The 10000-nt window shown below is 37.0% G+C and overlaps 1 protein-coding gene across 13 annotated transcripts in view; it reads left to right on the top strand.

Annotated features, from left to right (window-relative positions):
* The window catches only part of pidd1 (p53-induced death domain protein 1), a 42423-nt gene that overhangs the window by 1708 nt on the left and 30715 nt on the right, over positions 1-10000 (top strand). For 7 of the 13 annotated variants that reach the window (XR_011008730.2, XR_012400069.1, XR_012400064.1 and 4 more), the window contains exon 1: positions 6169-6358. The exons of 3 other annotated variants lie outside the window; for them this stretch is intronic. The gene's annotated coding sequence lies outside the window, so the exon portion shown is untranslated. Of the gene's footprint in view, positions 1-6168; positions 7434-10000 lie in introns of those variants that run through there. 3 more of the 13 variants (XR_012400065.1, XM_073942519.1, XM_073942517.1) reach the window with 1 other exon arrangement.

The following is a 10000-nucleotide window of genomic DNA, read 5'->3' as shown; positions in this document are numbered from 1 at the left end:
TTATTTAAATTCCCTTCAAAAAGTTATTAGTTTAATTTGTAAAGTATAAAAAAACTAAACTAAACTAAATTGGCTGTAGTATATGAGTGTGTGTGTGTGTGTGTGTGTGTGTGTGTGTGTGTGTGTGTGTGTGTGTGTGTGTGTGTGTGTGAATGTGAGAGTGTATGGGTATTTCCCACTACTGGGTTGCGGCTGGAAGGGCATCCACTCCGTAAAACAAATGCTGGAATAGTTGGTGGTTCATTCCACTGTGGGGACCACTGATAAATAAGAAACTAAGCCAAGGGAAAATGAATGAGTGAATGAATGACAAGTGAACACAAAAATTATGATTATATAATCATAACCCAGTAATAACTGCCCTTCTGGGAAACTGGACAACAAAACACAGTAGATTCACTGTGGGGATGTCTTTGGGTTTTGTTGCTGTGGATATTTTTAGATCTTAGTAATTGGACTATTCTGTTCGCGATGTTCTTAAAAAGAATGTTGTGAAATGGCAACAGCAAAACTGCATCCTTTGGCCCACATGTAAACACTAAACAGCAAAATCTCTAGGAAAATATTTTCCTGGGTGCTCTTGTGAGGTCAGTCACTGGACATTTCCTATGAAACTGGAAAAAAACATGAAAATAAACCCTTTGATAACTGACATTATCCACCCTCAACCTGCATGAACGTGCTTTTAATAAAATACATAAATTAAAGGGGACCTATTATGCCACTTTTTTACAAGATGTCAAATAAGTCTCTGATGTCCCTATACAGGAACTAAAGAAGAAATAAAGGTACGCGACCTGTCACTGGGCTGGTATCTTTTTAAAAGGTACACATTTGTACTTAAAGAGTCCATATTGGTACCTTAAAAGTATTCATTAGCACCTAAACATTTTATGAGAACACTTTAGCACTTTTTAGGTACCAATATGTACCCTTGAGGTATTAATATGGACCTTTGAAGGAAAAAAATGTATCCTTTTTAAAAGGTACCACCCCAGTAAAGGCACACATACCTATGTGAAGTTTCAGCTCGAAATATTACACAATTAACGTGTTATAACTCTTTGAAACTGGCCATTTTAGTCAAATTTTAATTAAAATTGTGCCATTTTGGTGATTGTCACTTTAAATTTAATAAAATAAATAAAATAATGTAGTCACTGACATTATCTTCAGCAGGTACAATGTAGAAGTCTGCATTCCCGGGGGCCCGGGACCCGACCAGATTACTTGCAGTGCGGAAATAAATTCTGAATAAAGCGCGGGAGCAGTCGGTAACTCTGGTGTAATTTGAACGGGAGCGGGTAGTCTAAAGGGCGTCACACACCGGATGCACCGCAACACGGCGCGCACATGACAGTTGAAAGTATCGCACACCAGACGCACACATTCAAATGCTATTTAAAATGAAACCATTGAAATATAAATGATGAATATAATATGAATAAAATGATGAATATAATGAAAATATATACAATTTGTATATTCTTTTAATATATTACTATTATACTTTAAATTAGTCATAAATATATTTAAATGTTTAAAATTAGGGTTCAAGTGTATTTCTAGTTTCTAGTCTATTTAAAATACAGATATAGTATGTTAAAAGCACATTTTAGTTCAATTTCAGGGTGTCTCGAAATAGCACAGTTGAGTGCACTTAGATGGTATTAAGTGTATCTTAACATATACTTAATACTATCTTTTAGTACATTAAGTACAAAATTAGTGTGCGAAAATAGAGCACTTTTAGTACATTACTGAAAAGTGTACTAAGTATACTTAAATAAAGTGAATTTTAGTGCACTTTTTTTTTTACCTGATACTGTGTGTACAAAGAAAACAGCATCTGTGCTTCATCAAAACACTTTAATCTTTTTGTGCAATAAACCACACGTCCAAAAATACCTTATGGGAGGGAACAAAAACTTAGCAAAAACTAAGAACAAAAAATATATAAATGAGATGCAACATTACAGCACATATATGAAATGTAAAGACATTTTGGGAAAATGTACTTTTACTACATTATTAATAGATGTTTAATAAAGTCAATTTAATGTAAACTTAAAATTACCACACTCAAAATCTATTTAAGTGTTAGTGATAATAATGCATTCACATTAAGTGTACATAAGTACAACTTTTGGGAAAATGTACTTCTACTACAATACATTACTAATAGCTTTTTTATATATTAACTTATTTTAAACTTAGGATTAGTATGTAAACAGTGTACTAAAAATCAACTGATGTTTAAAGCATTTAAAGCACACTTTTGAAAAACACACTAATAAAACTCTTTTATATGTTTTTTCTGTAGTGTACTTTATTGTAGTACACTAAAAATTTATTTAACTATTACTGGTATTTAGTATACTTTTGTTAAGTGTACTAAAGTCCTACTGAAGTATAAACATACTTTTAATTAGTATATTTATAGTGTAAAACCATCAAACTTTTATTTAACACAAAAAAAACAATGTACAAAAAATGAATTTGCGGGTATTTAAGTGTATTTAATTGCATTTAATTATATATTTTTTTCACCTGGGTATGCTTAGAATTATAAAATACATGGCGCTGCGTGACGCTATGTGTCGCGTCGCCGAGTGGCCCTTCTGGTGTGTGACCCCCTTAACAATATCGCTTCCAATCCAGCGAGCACGCACGCGTCCACGTGGATGCTGTTTATGTGTGTGTGTGTGTGTGTTTATATAGATAGCTTGTTAAAGGCTGTCTGGACTCTGTATCAGCTGTGTGGTTTTTGGTTTTGTTCGTCTGTTCGTGGACACTATCCCCTTCTGATGTTCTGATGACAAGTACAAAGAGAGAATGTCAATCAAAGTGTTTCTGCTGACTGTGTTTATTTTAATAAAATTTTATCATTAAAGGCTGTTTGTATTGCACACACTGTTGCCACACATCCAGGGACAGACTGGGACAAAAATTCAGCCCTGGCACTTTAGCCACACCAGCCCACATTACCCAACACAATCTCACGGCAATTCGTGACTTTTTCATTTAGTTGCTAATTCGTATGAATTCGTACGATCTAATTCGTACAATTTAGTACGATTTGCTTATCCCTCAATGACGGTTGGGGTTAGGGGTGGGGTCAGGTGCCACGCCTCCTTTTTAAAATCGTACCATTTCGTACGACTGAATTCGTACGAATTCGTACGAATTAGCCACTAAACTGACAAAATGTAAAATACTTACGTTTTCTCGTGAGATCTTGACATTCTTGCCAGATTTTGATTTTGTCCGCGTAACCTTTGATTGAGTTGGCCCCTCTCGAAACCATCACCGATTGGGCCAAATGCTTAACATTTACTATTATTATTATTATTATTATTACTATTATTATTACCATCATCAACGTCATCATAATATTCACATGTTGCACGAGATAAAAGCTGCCTGCATGTAAAAACAATACATATAAAAAATAATAATAAAATAAAAAAAATAAATAAAAAACTGACCGGCCCACATTTTAAAAAATGGTCTGGCCCTTCTGTCATTTGCCAGAATTGCCAGATGGCCAGTCGGCCCCTGCACACATCTGTGTTTAAACCCCTTTTAAAAGTGAGTTTTGCATAATAGGTCCCCTTTAAAAACGTTGTCTGACACACCCAGGTCATTTCTTCAAAATAAAATTCCTCAGATGCTTAAATGTTCATCTCATCCGCCACTTATTAAGTCTCTCTCCTCATGGAAAACAAACTTGTCATGGATTCTCTCTTATGTCTCAGTGGGATAAAGCAATCGCACACTTCAGCAGGTGCCAGGAGAGCAGAACATGTCCAGACATGAATGAAAACAGGAAACAGGAGAGAAAGACACTCTTAAAATGATGCTAACTGATAAGATAAGATTATAGAGGTATGACGAATTAGATTGGTCTCTTCTAGGATTGCACAATGTTTCAATTCACCATTGATATCGCAATGTGTGCATCTGCAATATTGAAATGGATATATAGTGACCATTAACTATTCGTTGCAAAATGTAACTTTAATAGAGTGAAAGTTTTTAATTTGCTTGTGTGTTTAAAGCGCAGAATTCCACAGATTTTCAGCAGAATTCCGCAGACTTCTGCAGATTTTTAGCTCATCATTAATTCTGTTTATTTACTTAAGTAAATGTGTAAATCTGAATTTATTTAGTTTTTATTCAGTAATTTATTAAAGTTATCAGTAATTTATTAAAGTTTTAGTTATGATACTCCACTGGATACTCCCAAAATAATTCAGCAGAAATCTGCAGATTTTTACCAAAATTCTCTGCAGAAATAGCAAAAAACGTCCGCAGATTCAGTCTGGCCCTGCCCATGACTAAGTTTTAAGTTGATTTTAATCTATTTGTGTATAAGAAATCACAATGTTTCTAGCTTTACAACATTTTAATTGTATTTAATTTTTACTCAGTGATGATGCAGTGTTATTTATTGACATTTTGATTATTCAATTCCTCAATACAGATTCTCCAGAAAACCATAAAGCACTGCCGCTTTAAATTGTGTCTTTGCTTTATTCTAGTTATCTACATTTGTAACTTGTATATTATATTTTATGCAGATGTACTGCCCTATGAAATCATATCAATCACTCTTATGAATGGAATATGAGCTATCTAAGTCAACTGGTGGAATTATATTAATATCACAATACATATCACAGATCCATCTATCTGTCTGTCCGTTCGTCCGTCTATCTATCTATCTATCTATCTATCTATCTATCTATCTATCTATCTATCTATCTATCTATCTATCTATCTATCTATCTATCTATCTATCTATCTATCTATCTATCTATCTATCTATCTATCTATCTATCTATCTATCTATCTATCTATCTATCTATCTATCTATCTATCTACCTATCTATCTATCTATCTATCTATCTATCTATCTATCTATCTATCTGTCTGTCTGTCTGTCTGTCTGTCTGTCTGTCTGTCTGTCTGTCTGTCTGTCTGTCTGTCTGTCTGTCTGTCTGTCTGTCGGTCGGTCGGTCTGTCTATCTATCTGTCTGTCTATCTGGCTGTCTGTCTGTCTGTCTATCTGGCTGTCTGTCTGTCTGTCTTTTGTTCAGTCTATCTATCTATCTATCTATCTATCTATCTATCTATCTATCTATCTATCTATCTATCTATCTATCTATCTATCTATCTATCTATCTATCTATCTATCTATCTATCTATCTGTCTGTCTGTCTGTCTGTCTGTCTGTCTGTCTGTCTGTCTGTCTGTCTATCTATCTGTCTGTCTATCTGTCTGTCTTTTGTTCAGTCTATCTATCTATCTATCTATCTATCTATCTATCTATCTATCTATCTATCTATCTATCTATCTATCTATCTATCTATCTATCTATCTATCTGTCTGTCTATCTGGCTGTCTGTCTGTCTGTCTATCTGGCTGTCTGTCTGTCTTTTGTTCAGTCTATCTATCTATCTATCTATCTATATATCTATCTATCTATCTATCTATCTATCTATCTATCTATCTATCTATCTATCTATCTATCTATCTATCTATCTATCTATCTATCTATCTATCTATCTATCTATCTATCTATCTATCTATCTATCTATCTATCTACCTATCTGTCTATCTATCTGTCTGTCTGTCTATCTGGCTGTCTGTCTGTCTGTCTTTTGTTCAGTCTATCTATCTATCTATCTATCTATCTATCTATCTATCTATCTATCTATCTATCTATCTATCTATCTATCTATCTATCTATCTATCTATCTATCTATCTATCTATCTATCTATCTATCTATCTATCTATCTACCAACCTACCTACCTACCTACCTACCTACCTACCTACCTACCTACCTACCTACCTACCTACCTACCTACCTATCTATCTATCTATCTATCTATCTATCTATCTATCTATCTATCTATCTATCTATCTATCTATCTATCTATCTATCTATCTATCTATCTATCTATATGTCTGTCTGTTTGTGGCTACCACAGGGATCTGTCTTGGGTCCAAAACCTTTTTAGAAAAAAAGCCAATTATTTTAGAAAATAATAAACAAATCTATCAATCTGCTCGTCAGTCCATCAGTCTGTGTTATCCATACATTATATGAGTGGCTTTTCCGTCACTGTCTCTTTAAGAGCTCTCCTCCCGCCTTTTGCTCAAAGTTCCGCGGTGTGTCAACACGAAACATGTGCGTGAAACACGGAAGTCAACTTATTAAATCGCATATCTGTAACGTAATAACATAAATATAGCTTTTTGCTTATGTAAGTGTTAGTTTTATAGTATGCGCGCGAAGGTAGATTGTCACGTCACGTTCGTCAGGAAGTACGCGCCTGAAGTCCCTCAGTGTAAGTGTTCATGGTTCACTTTAAGCTGTTGTTGTTGTTGTTGATGGTTGAGAGTCACTAGTTAACTTACACCAACGTAAACTTTTTCCGTGTAAAGTTCAGTGAAGAGTTTTTACAGCGCTCAAGAATGTTACACAGTTGAACGTAGCTGTGATTTAGTTTTAGCCACATGTGAATGAAGAAGTATGGTGAATTTACAGTGATTTACTATGGTAACCATGAAGTTAGTTCAAATTAAAATAGCCCTGCTGCGGGCTAACATAACAAAATATGTTGTTCAATTCATTGGGTTGTTCACAACTTTATTTCAATATAATATAGCAAAATGTAATCTAGCAGTAGTAATGGTTTCATTTGTTGTGATTGAAAAGCAGGGTTATAGCACCACCAGCTATTGATTTCTTAACTCGTGTATGAACGTGTATTTACAGGAATTGGTAACACTTTAAAATAATGGTTAATTATTTAATGTTATTTACTGACATGATCAACATATTACAGTATTTATTACAGTATTCGTGTTTGGTAATGTTAAAGAGCCCATATTATGGGTTTTTGAAAATTCCCCTCCATGTAGTGTGTAACACAGCTCTAAGTGAAGTGGAGTATCCAGCTAAGGCTTAAATCTGTTAGTGTACAGTGTTAAAAACGGTTGATTCATCTAAAAAAGAGTCGACTCATAGTGCTTCAAACGAGTCGCCTTGATACGGATTCATTAGGTGTTTCGCCATGACGTACGAACGAAACCAAGTTATTCACGTGCACGCGCAAACCCGGGAGATTTCAAACCTGAGGCCCCGCCCTCTGACGCAGAAACCGAGACACACACACACACACACACCCACAAACACACACACACAAACATGCCGGTCGATTGAAGTCACACTGCAGATGGATATATTGAGTCTCTACCCAAAGATGAAACCTCAGCATTATAGCCAAGCAGTTGGAAACTACTGGAAACTTCTGGAAGCTACATGCTACAAAGAATACTTCATCAGCGTTTGTTAAAGGAAGGATCAGTAAAGAGTAACTTACTGATAGACGTCAGGATTTCTTCCTCCATTTCTCAAGTGTAAGTACGTGCGATTAAAGTTGCCTCGTTGACTCTAGCTTGCAAATGTATTTAGTTGTGATTTGTTACTTGTAACCGCGTGTACTGTATCAGGTTAACTGGCTATATTCTCTTATCGTGTGCAAAGTCACGTTAAAAACGCGACGCGTGCTGCGTTAACGGAGCTCCGTGGACGGGGAGTAACGTTAGTGTGTGTGTCTGTGTGTGCGTGCGCGCGCTGTCGTCCGGAGGTGTGTGTGTTTGTGTGTGTGTTTGTGTGTGTGTGTGTGTGTGTGCGCGCGCGTTGTCGTCCGGAGCAGGGTTAAGTGCGTATGTGTGTGTGTGTGTGTCTGTCTGTGAAAAGAGCAGAGTGAGAAGGAGATCTCCTCAACTGTTTTTGGAGTTTTTGTTCAATAAAATAGTCAGTCGTCTGTATTTTCAAGTCCATAGTCTGTATTTACATTGACCCACTGGCAGCTAAAATCCACGGCTACGCTATCGAGCGTGTATGAACTGTGATTACTTTTATATTGCTGATTAGCTGTTTGGCATTTCATTCTCTGACTGAAGGCAGTCGACCAATCGCGACAGACTGTCATCGGTCCAATCAGCGCAGATTAGCTTCGCGCTAAGGAGGGGTTTGGGAACAAATGAATCCCTGAACGATTCATACAGGAGTCGCTGGGATAATTAGGTAAAAATAAATGCAGATTATAAGACCATGAAAGTGTTTTTTTGACCTTGCATGCATATTAAACTGTTGTTGGAGACCCTTACAACCAAGATATGACCCTATTTCATGTATAATATGGGCTCTTTAAAGTATTTACTAACATAAACTAAGTATGAACAACACTTGTACAGAACTTAATAATCATAGTTCAACATTTACTATTACAGTCTAAAGTTGATAACATTAGTTAATGTACTGTGAGTTAACATGAACAAACAATGCATGACTGTATTTTCAACAACATTAACAAACACTGTAATAAATATATTGTTCATTGTTTACTCTTGTTAGTAAATACATTAACTTATTATGTTAAAGTGTTACCCAGGAGTTTGCTAATTTACAGTATTTTACATTATTCTTTCATTCATTTTCTTGTCAGCTTAGTTTAGTTAATCTGGGGTCGCCACAGCAGAATGAACCGCCAACTTATCCAGCACATATTTTACGCAGCGGGTGCCCTTCCAGCCACAGCCCATCACTGGGAAACACTCATTCACACACATACACTATGGACAATTTAGCTTACCCAATTCAACTGTACTTAATGTCTTGACTGTGGGGGAAACTGGAAACCCACACGAACGCAGGGAGAACATGCAAACTCCACACAGAAATGCCAACTGACCCAGCCGAGGCTCCAACCAGCGACCTTTATGCTGTGAGGTGACAGCACTGCGTACTACGCCATCACATCCAGGGCCGGCGCATCCATAGAGGCGACCTAGGCGGCTGCCTAGGGCAGCAGTATAGAGAGGGCGGCGTCCGCGTCACCTCCCTTACAACCCCGCGTCCTCAGTTATGTCCACGGCACCTCCCTCACCACCCGCGTCCTCAGATATATTCGCACAAAGGCGACAGAATAGAGAGGGCGGCGTCAGCGACACCTCCCTCAGCACCCGCGCGTCCTCAGTCATATCCGCGCATAGGGCGGCAGAATAGAGGTCCGCGACACCTCACTTTATTTTCATAACCGGTCACTTTCGTTTTCACATTGGGGTTGAGGGCGGCCTGATCGTCCTCTGCCTAGAGCGGCAGTTCAGCTTGCTCCGGCCCTGACCGCATCGCCACTTATTTGACATGTATTTATTGTTAATTTAATATACGTTTATTTTTTATATTTGATGTAATTTACCACTGTAATTTATCTATTCATTTATTGTATTTTTATCTGATTATTGCAGTGTGATTTACTACTGCGCATAATTTTAGTAATTTTTTTATTCTGATTTTAACCTATTCTTATTTTGTATACATTGCAGCGCTTTAGGTTTAATAAAAGTGCACTAACATTGTTTTTATTATAATTTTTATAATATATAAATAATTATTCCAATCAAAAAGTTAATTAGGCGACACAGTGGTTCGGTTTTTAGCATAGCAAGAAGGTCGCTGATTCGAGTCCCGGCTGGGCCATTTGGCATTTCCGTGTGGAGTTTGCATGTTCTCCCAGTGTTGGTGTGGGTTTCTTCTGGGTGCTCTGGTTTCCCCCACTGTCCAAACACATGTGCTATAGGGGAATTGACTAAACTTTATTGGTTGTAGTGTGTGTGAATGAGTGTGTATGGATGTTTCCCAAAACTAGGTTGCGGCTGGAAGAGCAATAAAATAACTTTCAAGAGTTCACACTTAGCTGATGATTGAAAATAAAGCTAGTTTGGCGAGCTGTCCCGGGAGAGAGCCCTGAGCTTTTAAGATCCTCGAGCCCTGGGCTCCCTCCCGTTGCAAGGCGAGAGGGGCGTTTGAGCTCAGGTAGATCTCGATGACTCCCCCTCTTGCTTGTTGTAGCTAAGTGTCAGATATGGATGCTGAAGGTGTACTCAGAGTTTAGCTAAAGTATTTGGATTAATTGTTT

This window comes from Danio rerio, chromosome 25 (assembly GCF_049306965.1).
Source record: "Danio rerio strain Tuebingen ecotype United States chromosome 25, GRCz12tu, whole genome shotgun sequence".
Taxonomy (NCBI): Eukaryota; Metazoa; Chordata; class Actinopteri; order Cypriniformes; family Danionidae; genus Danio; species Danio rerio.
This window is presented reverse-complemented; position numbering and strand designations above follow the sequence as displayed.